This window comes from Ammospiza nelsoni, chromosome 3 (genome assembly GCF_027579445.1).
Source record: "Ammospiza nelsoni isolate bAmmNel1 chromosome 3, bAmmNel1.pri, whole genome shotgun sequence".
Classification (NCBI taxonomy): Eukaryota; Metazoa; Chordata; class Aves; order Passeriformes; family Passerellidae; genus Ammospiza; species Ammospiza nelsoni.
This window is the reverse complement of record NC_080635.1, coordinates 106,388,370-106,414,783: the sequence shown is the minus strand read 5'-3', so window position 1 is coordinate 106,414,783 and position 26,414 is coordinate 106,388,370. Positions and strand designations below refer to the sequence as shown.

The 26,414-nt window shown below is 37.1% G+C and overlaps 1 long non-coding RNA gene across 1 annotated transcript in view; it reads right to left on the bottom strand.

Moving 5' to 3' along the window:
- Positions 1 to 15,120: 15,120 nt before the first annotated feature.
- Positions 15,121 to 26,414, bottom strand: part of LOC132070471 (uncharacterized) — a 46,517-nt gene continuing 35,223 nt past the window's right edge. Inside the window, exon 3 of the long non-coding RNA XR_009418006.1 lies at positions 15,121 to 15,480. This is a non-coding gene — a long non-coding RNA (uncharacterized LOC132070471). The remainder of the gene's footprint in view (positions 15,481 to 26,414) is intronic.

Here is a 26,414-nt window from a genome sequence, read left to right as displayed (position 1 = left end):
TTTATATTTAGTCCTTGTTTATTTTGATTGTTTAGTAAAAATGAAAGATTTCTTTTACTTTCACTTATGAAACCATGCAGTAGCTACTCTTAATATTGTACAGTTATAAATACTGTTCAGTTGTGAAAATATTTCACAAAGGGCAGACTTTTCTCAAAGGGATGGTTCTTCACTGATTTTGTGTGTCCAAACTAGCCATCAGTATCATCCCATTTTACACCAATTATTTTAGGCAGATGGGATTAATTGAGCTCTGAGAGTATCTATCATTTTCACTATGGAGATATCCTAGATCCTAACTTAGATCAGATATGAGGCGAGCAAAAGGGACAGGGGACTGATGCAAAATGTGAACAACATTGTGGAGACAAAGTGGTAGGAAGCAATTTTTACAGAGAAGTTTGGAAGTGGAAGAGCTAAGAACATTGCATTTCTACATATATGAACACCTGCATGCTGGAAAAAGAAGGCAATTTCAGAGATGCACAAACCCAAAGAATCCTGACTGAAAAAAAACCCCTATGATCTTAAATCATCTCTGAGTTGTTTACCACCAAGTCCAAAGCACCCAGAGAAATACTAGAGCGTTACATCACAACTCTCAGACCCAATTCCTTGGCATTCTCATCCCCAGTGAGTGCTGCTGCATTGCTTTATTATTTCCATAGAAATTTGCACATAATCATGCTTACCTTCCTCAATATCAGAATTTCTGCTGACTTAATAGTTAAGCTTGTGCTAAAGTGTTTTAGAGTGTATCCATTTAAAAGAATCTTTATTCCTGTAAGACATTCTTTGCTACTTTAACTTCATGAGTTGTAAAGTCAAAGCATGTTTATAACTTGATATAAATGCTTGAGAAAACAGTTTTCACTTTGTGGTGATCATTCTTGTGTATTGACTGATAAGTGTTTCACTCAACTTTTAGCATATATTCTGCTTCAGCATATGACTCCTATACTGGTATTTTTTAATCTGTGGAAACAGCAATTAATTACAAAGCAACTCCTTGCTTATGTACTGAACATATATAATTAGAAAAAGTAATTACAATAGGACGGAACCATAATAAAAATAAAATTTACTATTACTTTATTTTGCTGAGAAAGATGATATAGTAGTAGACTATAATGTATCTTTTATGAGAAAAAACTAGCACCAATACATCTCAAACTTATTTCATATGATGATGTCAAAGTGTATCATGAGCAATTAATTAAATTTTACAGCAAGTCTCAAAGGTGCATTCGGCAGAGTAAAATAATTAATCCTTCTGTTCTTTTCTGTCAGGTCCATTCGGATTTGATTTTGAGTTTAACTGTCCTTGTTATTGTCTCCTATTGCAAACAAATGCAGAGCTCTTCAGCTTTCCACCTGCCAGATGTGAGGAAGGGATTTGCCCTAATAAACCACCACATATGTTATACATCACAGGGTTTTCCATAGAGAAATACATACAAAGTAGAGAAGGTTTTGCTCCATAGCCTCTTTATTTTTCTTATATATTTGTGTCACAGACTGGAATGTATTGATGTGATTACAGAACACATTTACAACAGCATTATTGAACTACATGGATCCTAAGCAAAGTTTTTTTTCCTTTTTTTTTCTGATTGAATTGAAATTACAGTCAGAAATATCCCAAATTGGAAAAATTGCTTCAAAATTTCAGCAGCCCTCAGCTTATTTTCCTCTCACCATCAAAACTTCAAATAATTAATCTTGTTACTAATTAAGACACTAAGAGAGGTAGTGTATTATAGGACATCAGGGCCGTGTGCATCATAGAAAATACAGTTTGAGCAGCAACATGGAAACCATTTCTTGTAAGTGCCATTTCTTTATATGAAATGCTCACTTTCTATCTTTTGTTTCAAGGCAAAGAGACATTTTTTAATAACTTCTACAGAATTAGCAAGCTTTATGGAAAATGTTAATCTATTAATATTTTTGTCAAAAATAATTTTCAGTTGAATAATATGTTTGATATGAATGTTTCTGTCCAAAAAATATATCTGATGTTCCACACGCAGAAGTACACCTAGATAACTGGTTAAGTATCCAAAAAATAAGATCAAAATTGTATTGCATGGATCTTGGTGTTTGTAGAACCAGCTACACTTCTGGTTGGATTCTGGAAATAATCTTTACAGTTCTCCACCTCACATTTCAGTATTGTTGAAAACCCAAAATTTATAAATGGAAGGGGAGAAAAGTTGCTACTTCTGAACACTCTATTTTGTCTAATCCCTTCAGAAGAGAGAATGGAATTAAGAAAACTAATACATGTGTTTGATAAGAACTTTACTTTTACTTCATTCTGTTAAGACTAGAAAGATTCTTTTGTAATATCCCACAGTAAATAGTTCAATATTTTGAAGCACCACTCATCTACCAAATTTCAATTGCTCTACAAATGTTTATTACAAGAAAGATGCCAATGTAACTATCTCACAAATGTTATTTTTGAGATTACTGTCATAGATCATAAATGAATCATGAAAAAAATCAGCATCCTGAAAGCTAAATTTTACATTTGCAAGGTAAATGGTGAATTACTCAAAGCAGCATTTGACAATCTACTTTCTTCATACCTTTTCTAAATAACTTTGGGTATCACTTTCCTGAAGGTGAAAAAAGTCAAGCAAAGCAAAACACTTAAAAAGTATAATTTTTCCAACATAAATGAGAACTATTCTGTTCAAATGCAAAAAAAAAAAAATAAATAGGGTATTTATGATCCTCAGGGAAGTCACAAATATTCTTTAACAGAACACACATTTTCCCTTCAATGAAAGAAGTAGTTGCCACCATTGATAAAATTTCAAGAGCTTGTATCTTGGTCTCACGGCTCAGGCTCCAGGATCAGGCTTTCCTTCCCTCCTGCTTCCCCTAGTATCCCAATTTTCCACCTTCACCTTTTCATCACCAAACTGCCAGAGTAAAACACCACTCCCTTGCAACCTGAGCAAGTGCCCTCTCTCTTGCCAGCCATGACACCAACAGATCTGCAAACACCTGTAAAAAGGCATCCACTGGAGCTGCACTCAGAGTTCCTCAGATTGGTAACTGTGAAAAACCTCACCCAAAATTTCACAGAAGTTCATGCAGCTGCCATGAGGATTAATTCATGTAGCACAGGCTCACACATTTAAGGGCATTTATACCACAGTCTGGGAACTTCTCAAAAAAGAAAACCAAAACCTTCACACAAAAGAACCCACCTAAAAAACCCAACAGAAAAAAACCAAACACATTGGTGTTAGTCCATCCTAATTTAGTCACAGCATGGACATAACGCTGATGGCTTTGAACATTTTCCAGTCTCTCAGTCGGAGTAGCTCAAATGGAGCATGGATAACACGGCCACTGGTGCTGTGTTGTATGCATAGTCCTGCCATCCCTCATTCCCCCCAGCTTCATTTTGCTCAGCTCCAAGTAGCTAACTAAAATAAATATAAATTATGAGCCTTTTAGGGAAATGCCTGTCTTACCTGACAAAAATAGATGTCTCGGGATCTGAGAGTTATATGCAGTTGCAAAAGGTTTCTTCATGCTTTCTTTCTGAGGCTGCAATAGTGACAGGGGCTTATTAATTTGCTTAACTAATCCTAAATTTTAAAATATACTGATTTTCAGTGGAACGATATGGCTTCCCTTACAGTCTCTGTTTATTTAGTTAGAAAACATTTCATCATATGCTTAAAAGAAAATGAAAGGTAAGCATATCTATAGTGTATATCTACTGTTTGTCCTCATAGCCTCATGGTTAAATATTAATTTTATAGTCTTAAATCCATTTGCTCCAAAGTTTCCCTTGTTGCATTCTTTATTCCCCATTGAACTGAAGTAGGTAAACTAAATATTTTCCAAATAAAAAATTAATAATTGAATTTACGTTCAGCTCCTGCTATGTGCTTCCTGGCTATTCTACACTTGTAGTTAACTTTCATATGCATACTAACAAGGTCTGGCAAGGCATGAACAACTCGCAGTGAATGCAGTTGTGCAGAGCCATTGTTGTTCAGTCAATAATGAGGGCAAGGGAGCAGGAAATGGAAGAAAAAGGTTAGGGCAATGGGACACGTTTTTCCAGTAACTAAATTTACAGTAACTTTGGAAAAGCAGAAGATGAAATGGAGAGCAGCAGAGGCCCTTCTTTTTCCACCAGAAGTCCTCTGACTCTCTCTGCTGAATCACATTGAGCATAACTGCTGCCCTTTAACTCCTCACATTGAGCCCTACTAGGACTGAGGTGATTCATTCCCATCACAACTCTTTGTACAGCAACTGTAACACAAAATAAATTTCCCCATGCAGAGCTCCGACCTTCAAAGTCCCTTCAGCTATCAGAAAGCACCATCTCCTTTTATGCTGTCTGATATATAAGTGACTGAAGATTTTTTAAAGGAGTTCGCCTGCTGTCCTGCAACACATATCTATTAATCTACCTGTTTTACAATCCCTATACATGAGTATCCACTCAGTGACTATTCTTACAACTTTATGTATAGATTCAAGATAATGCCTACCCATAATTCTCCTAGAGACGCAGAGAGCATGGTGTGAAATAGAACCTGATTAGCAGAAATTTGTCAATTATGGAAAAAATTATCTCAGGATTGTTCATTAATAACAATAGAAGACAGGTTTCAATTCCAGTAGAAATATTATTATCATAAAGGTATAAACATTCATGCAGAGCTGTGCAAAAATAAAAGAAATATTATTTATTGTACCAGTATAAGACTAAAACCCTGCAAGTTTTTAGTTACCACCATGGGCAATACTTTAACAGCTTGTAGCTTGGTCTCATGGATCAGGCTCAAGGATCAGAATTTACCCCAGTGCTAAAATTCTGATAGCATGTGGCATTTCTACAAAGAAAGAGATTTTCACCCAACAATTTAAATAATTTTAATTTTTTTTTGTTTGGGTAGGGCAAACTATGATACAATAGAATTGAATGTGCCTAGTTTTAAATTTAAATTTAAATTTAAATAATTTAAATTTAAATACTATCTTCCTTCAAGAGAGAAAACATTTATTTTTTGAGCTATTCTCTGTCAAGGACATAAATATAACTAAAATAATCAAATAAATTGTTTTGATGAAATGTTCAACTGACTGTGCCCACTGCCAGTGTTTATCACAATAACACCTAGTCCAACAACAACTTATGCTTTAAAAAGGCAGTGTTGGTGGCCTCATCCCTGCACATCAGGCTCAGCCCTGAGGACATGGGCATGGCTTTTGGGAGATGGAGAGTGGCCCTGATGTGGCATCACTGGGGCAGGACTGATGGCCCTGGGGGATCAAAGGGGCCCTGGTGGAGGGATGGGCCGGGTCTGAGCATGGTGGGTTGTTGCAGACATCTTTTTATGAAAAATCCTTTCCTTAGGATTTTTTCCTCCTGAGAAGCTGAGAGGCCTCAGGAATAAAATGTAAACAATGGTTATCTGCTGCTGTGGAATGCAACAGGTGCATCTGGGATTGGTCTTGTGTGGATGTTTGTAATTAATGGCCAATCACAGTCAGCTGGCTCAGACTCTCTGTCCGAGCCACAAACCTTTGTTACCATTCCTTTCTATTCCTAGCTTAGCTAGCCTTCTGAGATGAAACCTTTTCTTCTGTTCTTTTAGTATAGTTTTAAAGTAATATATATCATAAAATAATAAATCAAGCCTTCTGAAATATGGAGTCAGATAAGACCCCTGTGAACACGGTCACAGTGGGTGGAGCCCAGGGAAGGTTGGCAGGGACAGCAAGAATTAGCAGTACCCTCAGGATCCTGACAACCCACACCTCAGTGCTGGACACTATTTTCTGTGCAAAATTGCCACCAGGTATTGCAGCTCTTGCTTCTGGCCTTTGGTACTATGGACAGCACCTACAACAGCTCAAATGGGGAGGAATTCTCCACAGGAAACGAATGCCTGTGATTGTATGTTCAGACCAATTTTTGATGTATTAAGTATCAACATACTTGGTATGGTTAGGACATTTGAAATGTAAAGTTAAAAAACACAAAGCAACCTTTGACAGGACAAATGCAGATGCAGTCAAAAGTTTCTCAGTTCTCACCCCTTCCAATCCTCACACCTTTTACAACAGAAGATACTGAAAAAGCAGGTAGTAGAATCATTTTCCACATAATTCTGTATCATGAGGAGAAGGAAGAGTTCCTCTTTTTCAATTCACACAATCACAGTACCAATTTTTTCCCCCACTTAGCTGTCAGAATACATGTAGTGAAAAAAATAGGATTATACAAATACCGTAACCATTTCCCTATTTTGTTTTTGGGCATACAACTGTAGTGTTTAATTTATCTCGTTTATAAATTGGATTCATTTTCAGCTGAATATGTCTGCCTCCTCTTCCACAACGCTTTCTAACTGCAGAGTTTTCATGCAATTTAAATGAGAGACTCAAGGATGGATTTCTTGATTAGCTTATGCAAAAGCTGCATGCAGAGTTCTGCATTGCTCATTGCTAGTGAGGGATGGAACAAAAACAAATAAATATGCACCTTTCTCTAAAGCTAAAAATAAAATATATCTTTTTGCAGTTGATTTGGCCAGTCTCATTTAGAATTATAGGGCTTCCCTCCCTCCCCAGCAGTATTTTTTGGGTATTTGCTTACCTTTGCCTGCCTTGCCTGTACACTGCAGTGATAATGTTCCATGGGCCAGTTTTAGGACACCTAATCAAACAGCTTAGGTTAAAAAGCATTTACAGAGATTGTACTCCTACAATACCTTCAGAAATGGTTATTAGAATGATGTGTGGACTTAAACTCACCTGTAAAAGGACCCAGTGACCTCTTGAACATTATGGGTGGTTTTGCACCTAATTTGGGCACTACCACTGATCCTTTGAAGAAAGATACACTGCATTTTCAGCACTATACTAAAACATCAAGACCCTCACAAGTATAAACTAAGTAGGCTAAATCACAGAAAGTGTTTTTTAAAAAAATGCAAATACATTGTCATCTTCTGGCTTATGCATCAGCTATATGTGGTGTGTTTTCCCATCACTGCCTGACTGTAATCAAATTGGCATGTCATAAGCCTGGACTGATTTGAAGGAAAAAAATACCCCACATTTCTCCCACCAGAAGTAGTTCTCCTTAATGACAAATGATAAATTTTTCCCTCAGATTCTAATCTGACTTTTCCAAAACTACCTAAATTTTATTAATACTAAGTATTTTCTTGTTATGAAGGAATGATAAAAATTCCTGTCCATCCATGATCCCCTTTACATTTCCAGTGCAGACTTAAGTGAAAGCACAGATCTACTGATCAAGTAATCACTTTGAAAAAACATGTTCTCATAAATCATTCTAAAAATGATTTTTCTTCTACTAAGAGATTACACAAATAGCAAATCGGTATTTTGTCACAGCAGTTCTTGAAAAATACTAACTTTGATTAAGTTAGTATAGTTTAAAATACACAAAATACACTGGTCTTTTATTTCAAAAGTGTCAATGACTACAAAAATTCACATTATTTTACGGTATTTGAAAATAGAGTCCCTTTACACTGTCAAGAACAAGCACCATAGAACTACATTCATTTGACTGAAGGAATGAAGAAAATGCAGCTGGTAACTGAATGAACCTCCTTTAAAATTATCCTCTGGGAATTTGTAGATCTAGCCACCCAAAAAGCCCTAACTTGCAGACATCACATGTATCTGCTGCTCAGCCTATGATAGCAAAGTGAAAATTATTAGATGAGACAGAGGACCCAACAGCCTTGCATGGTGATAGTGTTGTAGGAAGGGACAAGACATGAATCTCACAGAAAAAGTCTCTGTCATGCTTGAATTGTTGTAAGAGATGTTACAAAACAAGATCTCCTTCTGTCTTATTTCTCATCCCTTTCTTTTTCACTAAACCACTCCATCTTCACCACTCTTCTCCCCAGTTACATTTTATTTAATGCTACTGATTGTCCACTCTGAAACACCCTCACTGAGCTATAGGATGATGTGGCTGCAAGAAGAATGGCAAATATAAAGAGGCACAAAGAGAATTGAAGAGCAGCTGCTTTTGCTGTAGCAAATACCTGTTAAAACATATTATAATATACTTTTCTTATCTTTAAAAATGGGCCAACTTTCATTTCAAAACAGATCTCAAAAACTTCAGAATCAAGACACAATTGTCTAAAATTTACTTGAGTTTCTGGAGACAGAAAAAGTGGACATGTTAAAGAAAGCAAAGTGATGAAAACCTGCTCTCAGAGATTTTGTTTTCTCTCTTGAATAAACAGACAAAAGAAGCTCATTTTTCTGAGTCCAACTTCCTAAATTCCGTTGGTCAAAATCTCACTTTCTTAAAACTGTGAATAAAGTAATCTGTTACATATTTTTACTTATGGCAACAAAGAACACACAACCCAGTAGTTTGTATCAGATAAGGACCCAATACCACATTCTCCCACTCTGATAGCCAGAAAATAATTCTATTATGTAGAAATAAACCCCTTTTTTCTACAGAAACACAAGGAAAAAATGTAAAAAAAAATCAGTGAGCTTAGAAAATGCAACCAAGCATTCCCTAATAACAAACTTGAAGTACCCTTCAAAGACTCCTATTGAAGTACAAAAAAAGTTTAAGTTAAATGCTTGTGCAAGAAGAAAGACCTCAAGAATGTTATGAAGTCTAACAAATCCTGTCAAATTTAAATAAGTTCCTTGAGGGAAGTAAGAGCACTGTGCATTTTGTACTTTTCTTGGAATGGGTTTAAGTTTTGATATAAGAGCTGATCCAAAGCAAAGTTTGGAGTCAAACGCTGCAAATGCCCTGTACCACCACATAACTCTCTGGCTCTGGTACAATACTCTTCTAGAAAATCCACTCTCCACAGAGGTTACTGCAATTGCTGGCACATCCTCACTTTCCAGGGAGCAGCAGAGGACTGTCTGCAGTGTTTACTAACACCTCTCACAGCTGTCATACAAGAAAACCAAGAAAACATGTAGAAATCTTTTATCTTTGACTGACTTTTAAGCTACATCAACAAATGCTTGTGGCATATCAGTTTCATGAGGACCACAACAGAGATTCAAAAAGACACTGTAGAGACACGAAGGCATCTACCTTCTCCAAGTGAACTGGGTTCATTCTTTGAGATAGAACTGTTTCTCCTATTTCTTAGGAAAAGTAAATTCAGTCTTGTGTCTCTCATCCATCTGCCTCTTTTACTGTTGAGCCCTAAATTACTGTCACTTTTACAGTGCATAAATCTAAGGCAAACAGAAGGTTTGATTGGGCTTTCTCTCTGTCATGGAAACAGGAATATTACACCTTTGCATTTAAGATCTCTCAGAGTATTTCTATACAGACACTTCAAATACAGATGACAGAAGACAAATTGCTAAAACTGTGCCTGGAATGAACTTTACTTTCAGATTAATAGCAATGCTAACTCTCCCTACCTCTGACTTTTTAGGATCAGATGTAGCACAAACAAAATTATTGTCATTTCTGAGCTGGCATGTGAGATACCCACATGAATGTGTTTTGTGTCACTGTGCACCTGGCTGGATGGTCTGGTTTATAGTTTCATATATAATTTTCCATGGTTTGGCACCTGACATGCTACAGCATCCAAATGATTGACTCAGATTTACAGAATCTCAAGATAAGGTATTATAACAGTGCTCCAATGCGTGTAAAAGTAAAGCATCCTTAGGTAACTTTGCATGAAAATCTCTATGGGGCAAGTGGATACATCAAATCCCTAGTAGATTTCATTAATTCCCAAATTTTTTAAGTGTGTCTTTTATCTTCTTATCCAGCCAGAATTTTATCTCTGCTGCCAAATCCCAGCAGCTGCATTCCTGCAGTTTCATAGTTCTCTTTGGTGTTTTGACAGCCTTGTCAAGCCTGTTCTCACAGACAAGGATGTTTCCAGCCACAGTGGGAGCTGGCAGCTGCCCCAGCTGAGGCATGTCTAACCAATATGTGTTGCAAGGAGGGTCCTGAGCTGCACCTTTCACAGTCAAGTGTATTAAACTGTAAGTAATGACAAGTGAGTATAATACTCCCAGCTCAGAACTGCTCCGGCTAAAGCCTGAACACATGATCTTCCACATTTTTACGGTTACAGGGATAGTAATCCCAGGTGGGGAAGGGATGAAGAGCTACCCAGACACAGATAACTGTCTAGTCTGATGCAAGACCAGAGCCCATAGCTCAAAGCCTTACTGTCATGCCTAAAGAGGGGATGGTCCTGATTCACAAGGTTACTGTGAATGTTACAGCCACGTTTCTGTAATTAGAAGCAGCATATGTTTCTCAGATTTCTAAAAGTCAGATGTTATATGCTACAGAAACTTGGGAAGATTTACTTGACACATGTACAGTCATTTGCTTAAGGACCTCAAAGGTATTTAAAAATATTGCAAGTCTTCAGGGTGTGGACCGTAAAACATAAGGAACCACATCAAAGTATTTGGTATGGAAAAAATAAACAGAAATTCAGACCTGGTGGTTTTGTCCTTTGTTTGTTTGGGGTAAAAAATGTGAAGCTTTGAGATTCTATTTGCAATAAATGAAATAATGCTTGCCTAAAACTACTGAGAAAGGGAGATGTATGATTTTCAATGTTTTCTTGGTGGAACACATCCATTTTCTCAATCTTTCATTTTGCACATTACAAGAAATAAAAACAAGAAGTATTCTTCCATATCTTGTATTTTTTATCATCTTCTTTTAAAGAAAACCCACAGCACTTTAGTCAATTCTTATGTATATTTACTCTATGTGCATGCAGATTTCTTAATGACAGGTTTGTACTTGAGCAGTTGTCATGGAAGAATTGCAGCTATTGTTGAATTACCATGATTCATTGAATGCAGCTACAGCAATGGCCAAATCCCTGAATTAGTCCTGCCTTCACTCATTGATAAAATACCAATAATCTTTTATGTTTCTTCAGAAAAATAAAAAGAAAAAAAGGAAAATACATGGATGTTAATGAGCAAGAAAGACTAACAGAAGCATTAAATGTTAATCAACCTGTATTTTTATGTAGGCACAGCAGGCTTAAGATTTTAATGCAAATTTTTTGTTAACAAGACTTTAATACCACAATTGTACATGCTAATGTAAAGCCCATGAATATTTTTTCTAAGAAACACTCTTACAATTACTGTTGGCTTTCCATCATCATTGCTTTTTTAAAAATTTCAGGTAAAGGATTTTCCTCTAATGATTTTAGCCTGTATCTACGTTTTTTACAAGAATAAGAGCTTGTGAAGCTGAGCACAGTGGTAAGTAGGGCAACAGTAAAGCCAATAGCAAGTTGAAAGATGTAAAGACAAAATAAATGATGCTTGTAGCTCTGAGTTGGATCATGTGAAGATAAAAGAGATATGTATATAAGAAAAATTTGGTATTTAGGGAGATGGGAGAGGAGAAACCCAAGGGATGACAGTTCTAGAACAAGGTGCTGAAGAGGAGGGAGCACAAAATTATGCAACAGAGGTTTGAGGATGACAAAACGTTGCCAAGAGTCCACTGACTAAATTCTCATCTGGAGGTAGGGCCACAACATTCTCTGCCTTATTGTACTTCAGTTGCCATGAATATGGCAGTTTTCATAATTGTTCTTGTCCTGGTGACAGACCACAATCGCAGCACAGTACAACCTCACAGGGGATCACAGCAAATATTAAAATGTGTTCCTTGGTCCTTGAATATTGTCACTCTCCTCAACAATGGCAGTGACTGTACTGGGTCAAATCACTACCCAGCCCAAAGCTCTGCATTCTGGTCGACTCAAGGAGTATGAATTCAAGTTATGAGCTTCAGTTATGGGTGAAGAGAATATATTTTTAACATTTTGTACTTAAAGGGAAGGAGTGGTAGTTTTTATTGGCTAAAGCATCTGTCCTGAAGATAAATGTTTCTTTTCCTACTTTCCCTTTTTTGCCTTTATTGCACTAAACACAAACACACTCTTATATACTGCTTTTCATAATGGAAGAAAACCAAGCTGAAATGTCTGGATCAAATTCTTATTTTAGCTTTGTGACCATAGAGTTTCAATCTTTCCCTTTTTTTTTTCCAACATCCTGTGTCTCAGATAAAGGCTCACTCAATAACTTTGAAACTGTGGAAAGATGTTATGTGAAAGAGACCTAATATCATATATTCAGATAAGACTTTTCCTGAGGAATTAAAAGATCCAGGCTTCTAATAATAAAACATTAGTTTTTGTCTAGTTGAGACATAGTTATGGAGTAATATAGGGCATTAAATATGTTTAACAGACAAAAAGCCCTGCAATAACAACTGTAAGATGTAACTGATTTTTTACTGATCGATCAGAGGTCACGTAATTCAATGGTCAGGTGAGCATATGACTCAATGTGAGTTATGTAAGGTCAAGAACAATCCAATGGCACAATGAGAAACTGAACACAGGGAGGGAATGGCTGAGACATTGTTTTGGCAATTAATTGCACGCCAATTGCTAAACAAGCTGCTTGTTGCAGACAAAGAGACACATCCATTAAGCAATTCACATCAGTTCAAAACATTATTCAAGGATCATTTTTTTTATTTTCCTTCTAGTATTACAGCTCTGAAATATTTTTTAATGAATTTGTCTTTTTTATCTTTATATATTCTTCAAGATCCCTCTGATTTCTTCGTGGAATTGAGGGTGGAGTAAACATCCCTATTCATTTTTAGGACATATTATAGCTCCCAGCAATCACTTGGAGGAAAAAGTAAGTAAACAGAAGATACTTGTTATTGAAGTTGTGTAAAAGCTACAAACATGTGGGATCTCAGCACATCAGACCTGATATGCAGAGACACCGAGATAACCCTTGGGGAGCTCGGGAGTCCTGGAATGTTGCCAGAAGTGTCTGGTGGCTGGACTTTGATCCGACACAGGAGACGACACCTGTATGAGGATGGGAGGATCTCACGGGGATAAATGGTGAAGGGATAGGTTAATTAGAGTGTAAAACACAGGTTTTAGAATTTCGGTACAGGGGGGTCTAGAGAAGTAAGATGGAGGAATTGGGGCATGTCCTGTCCTTCTTCTTCTTCTTGGCCTCCATCTTCTGTGGTGGTGGTGGCACTTTGGGATTGGTTCTTACTAAAAGTGCACTTGTCAGTAAGGATGAAAGGTATTGAGGAAAATAGGTAAATATTGTATACATAGTTTTGGGTATAAAGACAAGTGACCGCCCCGGGGGCGCTCAGTGTGCTCATGGCTGGCTTGCTGTGCAGACCTCTGTCGGGCCGAGAGAAAATCTTATAGATAAAAACTAATAAACACTGAAGACTGAGAAAAAACCTGAAGCCTCTTCTCGTCCTTTGGAGCACGGGCTGCCCAAGACCATCCCGAGCCTTTCCAGGCCATCAAAACAGCCGAGAACAGGGCACAAGCATACTTTCTTATCAACTTTATATATTTTATTCTATTCTGCAGAAGAGTGAGTTTCCAATACAGATGCAGTTAACCATCAACTGCAACTACAGAACAGGAAAAAGGTCAGTGATTAAGCCATTACCCAAGACTTCCTCAAAAATTAAAAATCACTGACCGTAGTCCTTGTCCACATTTGCAGTACAATCACTGCAGCAGCAGGTTGACTGCAGCTGTGGTTAAGTCACTGTCAGCAACAATAATTCCATTGTGTTAGACAATATATAAAAGGGCAAGTATGGAAAGAGAAAATTAATAAAGGAGAAACTGAAAATATAAACACTAGCACAATGATTTGCAATGAACATCATTATTTGAAGAGAAGTAGGGGTTTATTGTGCTGTAAATACAACAAAAAGCCTCCAGCTCATGTGGATCACTTGTTAATAGGACTATTGTGCCATTGTAAATTACTATGAAGTAACATTATCACATGCATCATCCAAGCCATTTTCTATCCATTCATCAACATTAACTGTCATTGTGAAAAGACAATTTCCTGTATTTGGAAGCTATGGTTATAGACATATACAAACCCCAGGAATTTCAGTCACATGTCAGTTTACTTCAGATGTTTATTATAGAGTATCCTCTTGTCTCTACGCCATTGTTGGAACAGATATTATGCTGTAAAAGATGCACAATAAATAAAACAATAGATTAGACTAAATCAAAGATGTGCAATAGCTTGAATTGCTCAACACCACCACCACCAAAAAATAAAATCAAAAAACCCAACAAAACAGCACCAAAATAAAACCCAGAAAACCAAAACAACCCATGATGTAGCTAGTTCTCTGTTTCAAATATTCCTGAAATGTACAAGCCAATTTCTTCTCAAATATTTGTAAGGAGACAGACATATGTGTGACTGGGTTGAGGAAAAGGGAATTTACATAAATGATAACATTTTGCTTTTTTTTTCTTTCTGAATTAGAAAAAGAGGTGTATGAACATTCAGTGACAGACATGCAAGCATTAGAAATGCCGTAGCAGCACCAGACAGGTGGTCTGCTCTGCCCAGAGGAGTGAGAATAGGAGATGCTATCAATGAAATCTACATAAACCTGACCATCTGCTGAGGCCCTCCAAGAGGACACTACCCTCAGACTACTGGTCATTGGATTAAGAACCTTGGAAAGCACATAGTTTTCTAAACCTTATTTATATATTTATAGTTCTGGAGTTGGTGTAATCCATTTTTTTATCTGTGACTATTGTACCTGTGGCAACAAATTCCAGCATTTCCCCACTTGCTGCCTAAAATCCATACCTTTTAAAAAAAGGTTCAAGCCAATTTTGTGCTTCCTTTAGCTAGGTCCAGTATAATAACATCGTGTGAGCAATGATTCTGCCTTTATAGCATCTAGTAATTTCATGATTTTGCAAAAGCTCTAATTTCCCCAAACAGAGTCTGTTTTACTCTTGATAGTAATTGGCAAGTAATTAGTAGAAGATCTCCCTGTCTTTGTCTCAACCCATGAGCTTTTCACCCTATCTTGTACCCCTAATAAGGAGGGGGAATGATAGAGCAGCTGGGTGGGCACCTTAAAGATAGTCCAGGTCAATTCACCTCATATGTGTTCATATCCCTGGAAATAAACTGAGTTCCTTCTGGATACAAGCTGGAACTCCTTACCCAAACATCTTCCCATTGAAAGCACATACCTCTGACCATTACATTTTCCAGTTGAATGTTCAATAATTTCTGAAGAGACATTAATGATATCACTCAGTGTTGTTTCCTGTGAACTATTAACAGTCTAACAGGAATTAGAGAGGACCTTTAAAAAGGGACAGATATTTCCAATACAGATTTCTTCAAGATACTTGCCAGAAATATCAACAACCTAGAAAATCTGACATATTGAAGACTTTAAAAGGGTACATTTTTCCTGTTCTTTGTCCTATGGATTTGATGAGATGAAAAGCTTTTTTATGTCTGTCCCACAGAATTGATTTTTCTGTATCACCTCTCATCACATATCCACTTCTTTTCCTTCTTTCAACCCTGAAAAATAAATTGAAGAAAAAAAGATTAGGAAAAAAGAAAGAATAAATCACCTTATAAAATACATTCTGTAATTTTAAATTCTCGACAAAATTTCAATTTTTATTTCTTAACCTGGGAAATAACATGTAATTACATTCTTCTTCCTATCACTCCCACATGCCCCAAATGCTAGTTATACTTTCTAATACTGTAAGTCTGAGGGTATGTATTCTGAACCTAAAGCAAAAATTATACACAGACCATGAAATAAACTTTATTATTAGAATAGCTATATGTTATTTTTATATAAATGGAATTTATTTTCAGCTGAGAGAAATCTTTAATTTTCAGTATGTTACTGTTTCTGATCAGTGAAGGTAGCATACTGCTGAGAAGGAATGCCAAAGGTCTTTATCAAATGAACCTCAGGAAAGTATGAGGCAATGCTACATTGTGTAGCAGTATTTTTCAACAAAATTGAATTTTACAGATGTAGACTCAGTCTAGGCTATAAAAGCATAATGTTAAGGTTTAGTTGTTAAACAATTTCAGAGTGTAAATGTTATAAAAGAGAAGGATACACAGTGAACCTGTATTTTCTATCAATTACTGTTGTCTTCTGACATTTAATTTTAAGGGAGTTATTTTGTAGGCAAATATGAACAATTTTCCCAGAAAAAATTGTGATAACTAGAGCAGCTAGGATAGAGTAAGAAGAGAGCAAGTGAAATTTACCTTGGATAATGAATGGACCTTGAATTAAGGAAAATAATACAACAATTCATTTATATGGGTAATTTCAGAATGGAGCAACAGAAGGATTTTTGCAATTCTTTTAAATTTGTATGTATTCTGAGAAGTTTAGATAAAAATTTTAGCATAAATTTGAAGAATTACTTCACCAAACTAGTTGTTATATTTCATTTTTAGTAATGATTTTAAGTTTTGTCAGTGTAGGTTCTGGTTTCAGTATTACACAGAGTGCAACAATTTTGATCAAACTTCTACTTGAAATTGCAAGGCAAATATCAAATACATTTTGAAAATGCCATCTCCTTAAAGATACTTTCATGAAACCACTCTTTGTGTTGGCTAGACTTGTAATCTAAGACAATTTATGTTACAGAGAGCAGCTCTGCAGAGAACAGTTGGGGAGTACTGGTGGATGAAAAACTGAATATGAACGGGCAATTTGTGCTCATAGATCAGAAAGCTCATTGACCCCGGGCTGCATCAAAAGAATTGTGGCCAGCAGGTCAAGGGGTGAGAGAAAAGATTCTCCCCATCCACTCTGCTCTTGTGAGATCCCACCTGGGACACTCTGTTCAGCTGTGGGGCCCCCAAAACATGAAGGACATGGACCTTGTGAGTCAAGTTCAGAGGAGGGCCATGAGGATTATCAGAGGGCCAGAGCCCCTCTCCTTTGGAGACAGGCTGGGAGAGCAGGAGTTCTGCTGCCTGTAGAGGAGAAGGACACGAGGAGACAGAGCAGCCCTGCAGTGCTTAAAGAGGGTCTACAAAAAAGATGGAGAAAGATTTTTTACAAGAATACATAGTGACAGGACAAGAGGGAATGACTTAAAACCAAAAGAGGATAGATTTAAATTAGATATTAGGTAGAAATTCTTTACTACAAGGGTGTTGAGGCACTGAAACATGTTTCCTAGAGAAGTTGTGGACTCCCCATCCATGGATGTATTTAAGATCAGGTTGGATGAGGCTTTGAGTAATCTCATCCAGTGGAAGGTGTCCCTGTCCATGGAAGGGGAGGTGGAACTAAATGAGTTTTAAAGGTCCCTTGCAATCCAAACCATTCTATGATTCTGTAATATTGGTGCTAGTAAAATAAACAGTTCCATAGAGAACCAGTTCCAAGCACAGGAGCAAAAGAACCTAGTTTGTAAAATTGTTAAAGAATGCAGTTTTAATCTTAACCAGGTATTAGTCTTTCAGACAATTTCTGGACATCATCTTGAATTTGAAAAAGAGAAAACAGTCAGAGATTGTCAGACACGGTCAGCATGCATGTAGATTTTTGTTCTGTGCTATCCAAGTTCAATACCATTGAATGAACCTGTGTATTTGACACTAAAATTTTCCAGCATGAGTATAGCCATTGCAGATCAGAATTTTAAATTATTTGATAATTTTCATCCCTCTAAATGAGAATTAGATGTCCCAGCCTCAGAGCTTTCAGAAGCATTTCAAAACCTATTTTTTTAATAAAGGTTATACATAGCTCAGTGAAAATGCCAAAGTACTTTTTGTCTGGAAGATCAGACAAAATAAATTAAAATAAGTGTTTATTTTTTTAGAAGTAAAGCAACACACTCCAAATGAGCATTTTGTTCACAGTTTTGACACCCTATCTTACTGTATGAACAGAAATTCAAAACTCATCCACTGAAAGCTTTCTTACATCTGTCTCTGCAGCACCTCATTCTGCACATTTACAGAAACAGAATGCTGCAAAATAAGGACTTTCACTTTGATCCAAATCAATAGCTGTGTTCCTTCCCTACTCTGCATTCAGTATGACATTCATATTGGTCCAAACCCAGGATCTCACTCTTCACTTCTGTCTTGGTTCTGGCCAGAGCAGGGTTAATTTTTGCAGTAGCCAGGAGGGGGCACAATTAGGACTCAGCACATTCTAAGGGAGGAAAAAAGATATTCTTCATTTTGCCAAAGTCAGCTCTGTTCTTCTTTCATTGACAGCAATGGTGGTGAGTTGGCATGTGACAAGGGTGCACTCCACGCAAACTTCTGTCCCAGGGATTGTGGACACTGGACCTCATCTGGACCTACAGGCAACTGCTCCTTATTTGAACCCCTATAGATTACCTGCAGCACAGCTAATTCTCTCAGGCACTGGATACCTCTCCATGGAGTTTCACCTGCTTGGCACACTACTGGATCATCCTTGAGAGAATACCTTTCCCTCATGACTGAGAGGAGCCACCCCCAGAGGTTGAGGGTTTCAGTCCTCTTCCCAAACCCCTTGTCAATGCCCAGATTCCAGGACAGGGATCCCAGTTGCTTGGCTTCACTACCATCCGCTTTTAAATCATGGGCTGCAATACCCCAGCATCAGAGAGGCAGGTCACTTTACTGGTGGCTGAAATCCTTTTGTATATCTTGCAGCTTACTGAGGGACAGGGATTGAATAATTGTATCTGGTCCTGCCTCTTCCTCCTGTTGTGAGGGTCTTGCTTCCTCAAGAAGCAAGGTTGTTGCTCGAGTTCAGCTGCAGTTTGATTGACCATGGCACTTTCTCCCTGTTCCCCCTGAGGGTGCTCCTTCATAATGAGCAATGTCGGACGAATAGTAGTCAGGGCCATACTGCATAACTTCCCATCTCTCTGGAACTTTTCTTTCTAACACTTCCACAGAATTTTTCTTTCAAATATTCTGCTACTTAATCAGGGTGCTGTAGCTTTTCAGGGGTGAGCTTCCAAACCACTGAAGTAGAATAATCCTTCAAAACCTGACCCATTTTCTCTCACCTTACGTGCTGCTCACAACTATCTGCCCTTGTGGGAGATCTCTGAACAACCTCCCTAGAAATTTCCATCTTGACTCCAAACACTGAGGAGGCCTGGCAGATTTAGTAACAAGAACATGCTTTCCTTAACATCCAAAGGGAATTCAAGAGTCTCAAAAGTTGTTGCAACAGGCCTGAAGGAGGAAAAGCAGGGTTGGGGGAGAAAGCTGGAGAAAATCATCCTCTCCTCACTTGCTAGGTACAATTATCAATGGACCCTCAGAGGTAGAATCTGAGGTAAGGCCAGGAGAAGACCTGTCCCAAATGACCCTCCCTGCCCTTGGTGTTGTCACATTCTAAGATGATATCACACAGCACAGCAACAAAGAAATCCTGAGCCCTCTCCCTTCTCTAAAAAAGAGCAATGGGATGGGCACATACAGGAATACCTGGAAACACAAACAGGGTTATGTACTACAACCATGTGAACAGACCAAGCTATCTGTGTCCAGTGGCTCTAGACTTAATATACTTAGAGCAAATTTGTTTCCAACCTGCTCTGGTCAGATCTGTTGTTATCTCAACCCTTCAAGTCTCAGACAAGGCACCAAATTACTCTGTCATGATTTAGGAATGGTATTCCCCAATTCAGCATTCCCACTGAAACCATGCACTGCTCATTCAATCCTCTTCATTCTCTGCCTCCCCATGTGGGTGGCTAAAGAGGACAACTGGAGGCACAAAACTTAAAGATCACGGGCTGGACTAAGAACAAATTACTGGAAACAGCAATGAGATAAAAAAAAAAAAAAAAAAAAAAAAAAAAAAAAAAACAAAAAAAAAAAAAAAAAACAAAAAAAGAAAATAAAACAGTAACAGCGACATTATCAATAACAAAGGGTGCAAGATAAGCAAATGATTCACACACAGTTGATTGGAACTGGCATCACCAGTGCTCCCTCTGCCACGCTCACTCCACCTGAAGGAGGGGAACCCCTTCTCCCCAGAAGAGAGTCCCTTTCCTCTGCTCCTGGCAATGCTGTGAGGATGTACAGAACAACCTCCAGGTCCTGGCCATGTCCCCTCCCAGCTACAGGAAAAATTAACCCTGTCTTGGCCAGAACCAAGATAACTTCTTAAAATTAACATTTTATTGATTTATACTGAAGTCTCTAAAAAGCTGGAAAATATTTAAAGAAATGGACTACTAACTAATTAATCTGCTTAAATATTTTTAAAAGGTACATATCAGCTCAATCCTAATAGCTTCAGAAGAAATAGTGCAGATCACCAAGGCAGTGTATGAGTTAGAAGTTTCTAAAAGCTACAAAGTAGGTTGTTACACAAGAGACTAAAAATAGCTGTTATGATTTATCAGGTTTCCATTCCTTTGGGGCTGTTAGAACAGGAATCAGAGCCCTTTTGTAAAATCTGTCCTTTTGTGTTTTTCTCGCAAACATGAGAAAAACTTCATTATTTTCTCAATTACCCAGGAAGATTGTTATGTACTCATTTCATAATTTGGAGCATAAGTCTGTAAACCACACATACAAATGGGGAGTTTTCTAACAAAAAGGAGTATATATTTTGTTTTAACATTACTTTAGGCAAAAACCCACATCTGTAATGCAAACTGGTAGACAATATGCAATTTAGAGCTATAGCAGAACATCAAGAATGACACCCTCCTTAAAGCATCTCATTACATCCAGATGCTGAAGAACACAATGCCTAATATCATGCAATCATCTCAGACAATGAAGATTGAAGCCCTGAGCCTGCAATTCTTGAGGCAAAACTTTTATTTTCTGAAAAACTGCAAAGTCAAGCCATATGTTTCACTGACATTTTCTTCTGTAGCTCTATTGTATTTTGTTTTGCATAATATGTTAAATCAGATCTTTATGTCCTGAATGTAGTTTTCTTGACTGCTATCCAGCTACAGTTGTTTTGCCATGCCTAGCAGGTACTACACACAGCTGGGATGAGAGAAGGGCATTATTGCAGAGAAAAACTCTACATCATCCTTTGGATCCTTAAAGTGAAGGAAGGAAAAAAATCTAACACATCTTTATGTTGGACAGTATGACAGACAAAGCAAAATTGTGGCTATCACAAAGCAAAGTAGAAAGGCCTGGTGTTTAAGAAAACTGAGCTGTTGTTTGCTGCCTGCAGGGCATAAGGCAGATACCAGGGCATGGATGACAGCTTCTGTTTTCACTTACTGCTGGCAGAAGATGGATGACAAGTACTTTATGAGAGAAAGAAAATAAAATTGCACTGATCAGAGATATGTGCACAGTATACCCACACAGCTCCTCATAAATGTTTAACTGAGGCTGTGTGTCCAGAGCTGTTTCTCTCTGCAGCAGTACAAGCTGAAGCAGTTATTCTCCTGTCTCTGCCTTCTGCTTGCTTCCACATCTGTGCTGCTTGCTTGCTTTTGTAAATACAGCTATCTCTAGGGCCAAGCTGAAATACTCATACTGAAGGTAAAATGCTGATGGGGGTTGGAGGAGGAATTTTCATTTGTGATCCAGTATAAAGACAGGAAAGATACAGAGCTCTGCTACAGGCAGGGTAATGTGAAGGACAATATTGTAAAAAAAAATAAAGTGTACGTATATCATGAGAAGAAAGTAATAAAATTATGTTCTGCTGTATGGATCAAATTATAAACATAATTTTTTTCAGAAAATGTTGTTAAGATAATATTTTTTAAGTTATACAAGCATTTTCTGTTTTTTAATTTCAAGGAATATGCATTCTCAGCATGATGCAGACCTTGCCTCTATTGAAGTAGTAGCTTAAAAAAAGATGATACTTTATGAAAGAGAATGTACTGATGAATCCCCCTTTTTTGGAGGTCATCCTATCCTTATTTTTCTTTTCAGAGAAAATGCTTTCAAAATGATAAGTAAAAATACCAGCTGGAAGGAGGAGTCTAACAGTGTCTATGTGTGTGTGCTATGAGGATTCTAAAGACATGCATTTGGACAGAGATACTCCTCTGCCATGTACTCCTGCCCCACTCAGTCCAGTTATTGGAGGCTGATACTAAACAAAAGTTTCTTCCGAAAAGACCCTCAGCCTTGAAATCTAATTTACATAATTACATAGTTTTATGTTATAAATAAAGACCGATGTCTTTATTTTTGGAAAATATCCTGAACTTGTAATGTCTGTCAAAGCTTTAATAGATCCAACTTTCCCTTTAATTCACAAAAATTACAAGTAACTTTCAACTCTGTAATTATTATAAAGGATTTATCCTTACAAAACCTGGACAGATTTCAGATACAGGCACTCTTTAACAGAAGGTGTTTGACCCTGAATTCTGCCAGTCAATGCTCAAAACTTAATGCTTTATAGAACCTTTAACAGCTGATTGTTTAGAAACCCTCACTAAAGCTGCAGCACAGCATTTTAGTTATAACCACCAAAGACCATGACAGAGAACACACAACACATTTTACCAAGTGTATTTCTCCATGACAGAATGCACTCATACAGAATCAATATTACACTGCAGTTTGATTCCCTCAGTGCCCAGGCCTGAGCCACAAGAAATCTGCAAAGTACAAGAAATGTATGAACTGACCTTGCTTACATATACTGGGAAGAGAAAACCAATAACATGCTCAAGAGATGGAAAAATCTTCTACAAAAAAAGAATGCTTTCCCTCTGGTAAATATTACAACCATAAACATAAAGAAAATCAAAAGAAAATGGAATTAATTGTCTTATAGAGTTATTCCTCAAACACTTGATTTTATTTTCTAATTATTATATTTAAAATATTTTGTTGTCATTCAGTTTAAATGAATGATAGCCATATTCTTACAAACATATTAAAATAAGGATTTTTTTTCTCTTGAAGTCATCAACTTTCTCATAGACAATAAAGTCATGATTTTCAGGGTAAATCTCTGTTGAATCTCTTCTTATAGGCTTGTCAGAGAGCTGCAAATATAAATAATTTCAAGGAATGGGTTTGCAAATTTAGAGAAATTACTATAAACTGCAATTTTTTTTTAGCTATGAGAGCGGTGAGAGAGTATAATAAAAAAAATATTCCGACTATAAAATCAGCAGTTAAGCACTGCTGAAAGCAAACAGCAATTTAGGCATCACTATTAAGCAAGAGAAATTACACCCCACTTGTTGATTTCCAGGCTTCTTCTGATAGCAGAGGCACTTAGTGTTATCTCAATCAAGAGCAACAATAAAGCATGTCAGATGCAAAAAGAACTATTGAACAGCCAGATTGAGTCACAGCAATTCAGAACATGAAGGTGGCAGGAGGACAAGGAAGTTTTCTGTTTCAGGCAGAAATTCCTTTTGAGGCTTTTTTGTGCACAGGAGACTCCATCCCTCGTGACAGTAAGGCAAATGCACAGAGTTGCAGCCTGGATAAAAGTTACATGCCATTTGTGAGAAACAAGCCCACTGCAGCTCCAGCTGCAGTATCTCAGGTGATGGTTCTGCTAAAGCCTCTGGCAACTGCTTAGGCAGAAAACTTTTAGTGAAACCAAGCAGAAGAAAGAAAGGAAGGGCAGACAGAAGGAGTGAAAGACATATGGATTGAAGGGAGGATTAAGTACTTGCCATTTCCATTATCTAATTATCTAAGCTTTATCTAGTGCCAGTCTATTACTGAATTGTGGCTGGCAACTTAGCAGAAAGAACTTTGCAGCTCTGGCATGGTCTGGTGAGAACAAAAATGTCTGCAGTGAGATTGTATTGACAAGCTCACCCCAGCACAGCCAGCAGTGTAGAACAGTGCATCAATAGGATAGGCAAATCATCCCCTTGTACCCCAGGCTGCTCTGGGGAGGGAATGAACCTCTTAAATCCTTAATTTCTAATGCCTTGACAGGGACTGCTGAAGAACAGTCGGTGAGGTATTTCTGATCTGTCCTATAAAAGCACTGTTTAGTGCGTTTACTGATGCCTCCAGAAGATACAGAATAAAAATGTGAGACCCAAACAAAGAAAATAATCAGAGTCAAATCTGGCTTTTACAGACTGATGTTGTGGAAAGACTTGAACAACTGAAATGTAGCAGTACCATAAGTCTAAGTCAAGAAGAGGGGAGAGGAGAGGAGGAGGAGAGGAAAAGTTTCATTCTCCCCCTCCTCCCAGTCATTTATTGTCATATTTCCTATCACATACTTACGTATCCACCAGTGGAGTCACGTATATTTACACAACAGACCACAGAAAAGTTATTTTGAAATAAGGAAAATATATGGATAATCTTTGCACTCAGTTATTAGAGTTGTCAGGACAGTATACACAGGAATAAGAGGCAAAAGCTAAAGAACACAGTAACTGATCTGAATAAACTTTTGTTCATGAATAATAAGAAGAGCTATCCCTCACACAAATTACTAATGCTTTTCAAAGAACACTCCTGACGTAATTTGCTGTGAATTCAGGAGTGGTCCAAAACTGAGCAAAACTTCAAATTTTGACTAAAATTTCAACATCACTATAATAGATTCACTCTGCAATTTTTTTTAAAGCAGCAACTAATCTACTTAACAGACAACTGAACTACTTTGCAAGTGACTAAGAGACAAACACAGCTCACAGTAACAGTAAAATCATTGTTGCAGCATATACACCAGTTAGAAGGAAAACAGAATTAGCTGGAGCCCAGGAAAACTGTAGATTTACATTTGAAGTAATCAGAAATGGCTTAACAGCAAACTGTAGATAGTACTTTATGAAGAAAATTATTTAAACTATTTCACACAGGCTTTTGCAGTAGGGAGAACACCTGGAGAAGCATAGTTTGATTAAGGATAACTAGGAAGGACTCTGGCAGGGAACTGTTATGCTTATCTAGCCTGCTGGAGTTCTTTGAAGATACTGCTGCTGTAAGAGATAAGGGGAATTCAGAGGATGTAATATACTCAGATTTTCAAAAATATTTGACAAAGTTTCAAACTAGAGATTAGTGGCTGAGGTAAAGAATAAGGGTTAAAATGGGCTATTGGATAAAAAAAGACTGGATGAGGTGCAAAGTATGGAGTATTGCTATAGAAGGAAACTCCTTAGAAATTGGAAAGGGGTTTGAGGTTGATCAGGTTAATGGGAATGTGCAGAAGTCTAAAAATATATTATTCATGTGACAGTGCCTTGTGAATTGAGTTGCCAAATATCCACATCATATATGATTGCATGCAAAGCGATTAATGAAAAAAAAAAAAAAACAATATCAAAAGCATGACAGGAAATTATTCAAAATGAATTCAAGAATTCTCACAAGCAAGTGAAAAACAAGTTGAATTATTTAAATGAGACGGTTGACAACTATACCAAATTCTAACCAGAAAAAAAAAAAAGAAAAGAAAGAAAATAAGCAGGGGAAAACTGTATTGTCAAGAACATACAGCATAATAAAAAAAGAGTTACTATCATAGTAACTCTTAGCTAGAATTAGCAAACTGCAGAGACTGTTCTATTACCATGTAGAGAAATAGGCAACAATTGTGTATGCTCATGGTTCTTGCTAAATCAAGAAAAGGATAAAAAATGCAAAATTAAAGAATTAGAAACTTTGGTCAATAAAAACCTGAAGGAGCTGTTTTTATCACTGCTAAAGAAACAAAATCTCAAAGCAGATTTCATTATTTTGTGCAGGTACACATTTATAAACTAAGATATTCAAGAGTAAGGAAACAAGTAAATAGCAGAATTAAAATTCGGAAAAAAAAGTTTCTATAAAGGGCTATTAATACAAAAAGTAGTTATTTGAGAAATTTGCTGTAACAAAAAGGTTACAAGTTTGAGGAACATCTAGTGTATCATTAATAATTAACCCTGCTATGTGATTGCAAACCTACACTCAGCAGATATTGTGCTGATACAAATCATCTGCTGGGTTCAAGTGCCTTTAGATCATTGCCAAAGTACCCAAAAATCCATTCAGTCATGTTGGATGTCCAACAACTCTTCTCATGTAAACATTGGTACACAAAAGAACAAACTAGGCCAAATGATTAGAATTCTCAAGAATATTTCTGCTTTTCACTGTTTACCCTCCATCCTTCTTCCCATATTTGTGAGGAATTTGCATCCTAAACTTTTTGAGAAGCTTTGCCTTGTCCATCCATCTTTCCCTAGAGACTCCAGTCCTAGAAGGTGTGATTTCTTTGCACAAATAATTGTCATTTCTCCAGATAAAATTCATTTAACCCCAGAACATTCAGTGTTACAGACCAGCCCAATGGATTTTACACTATTAGATTTTTGATGAGAGAAATGTCATGATAACTCATCACATTCCCCTTTGTAACCTCATAATTCATTCTATAACTATAAAATCCTAATTCATGTCAGGTGCCATAAGCTGCCTTCTGTCAATACAATTAATAAAATGGCCCAGCAAGATTGAACATATGATCTTATTAATGCTCTATAAATCAAGGAATTTTAGACACACAAATACAGTAAAAT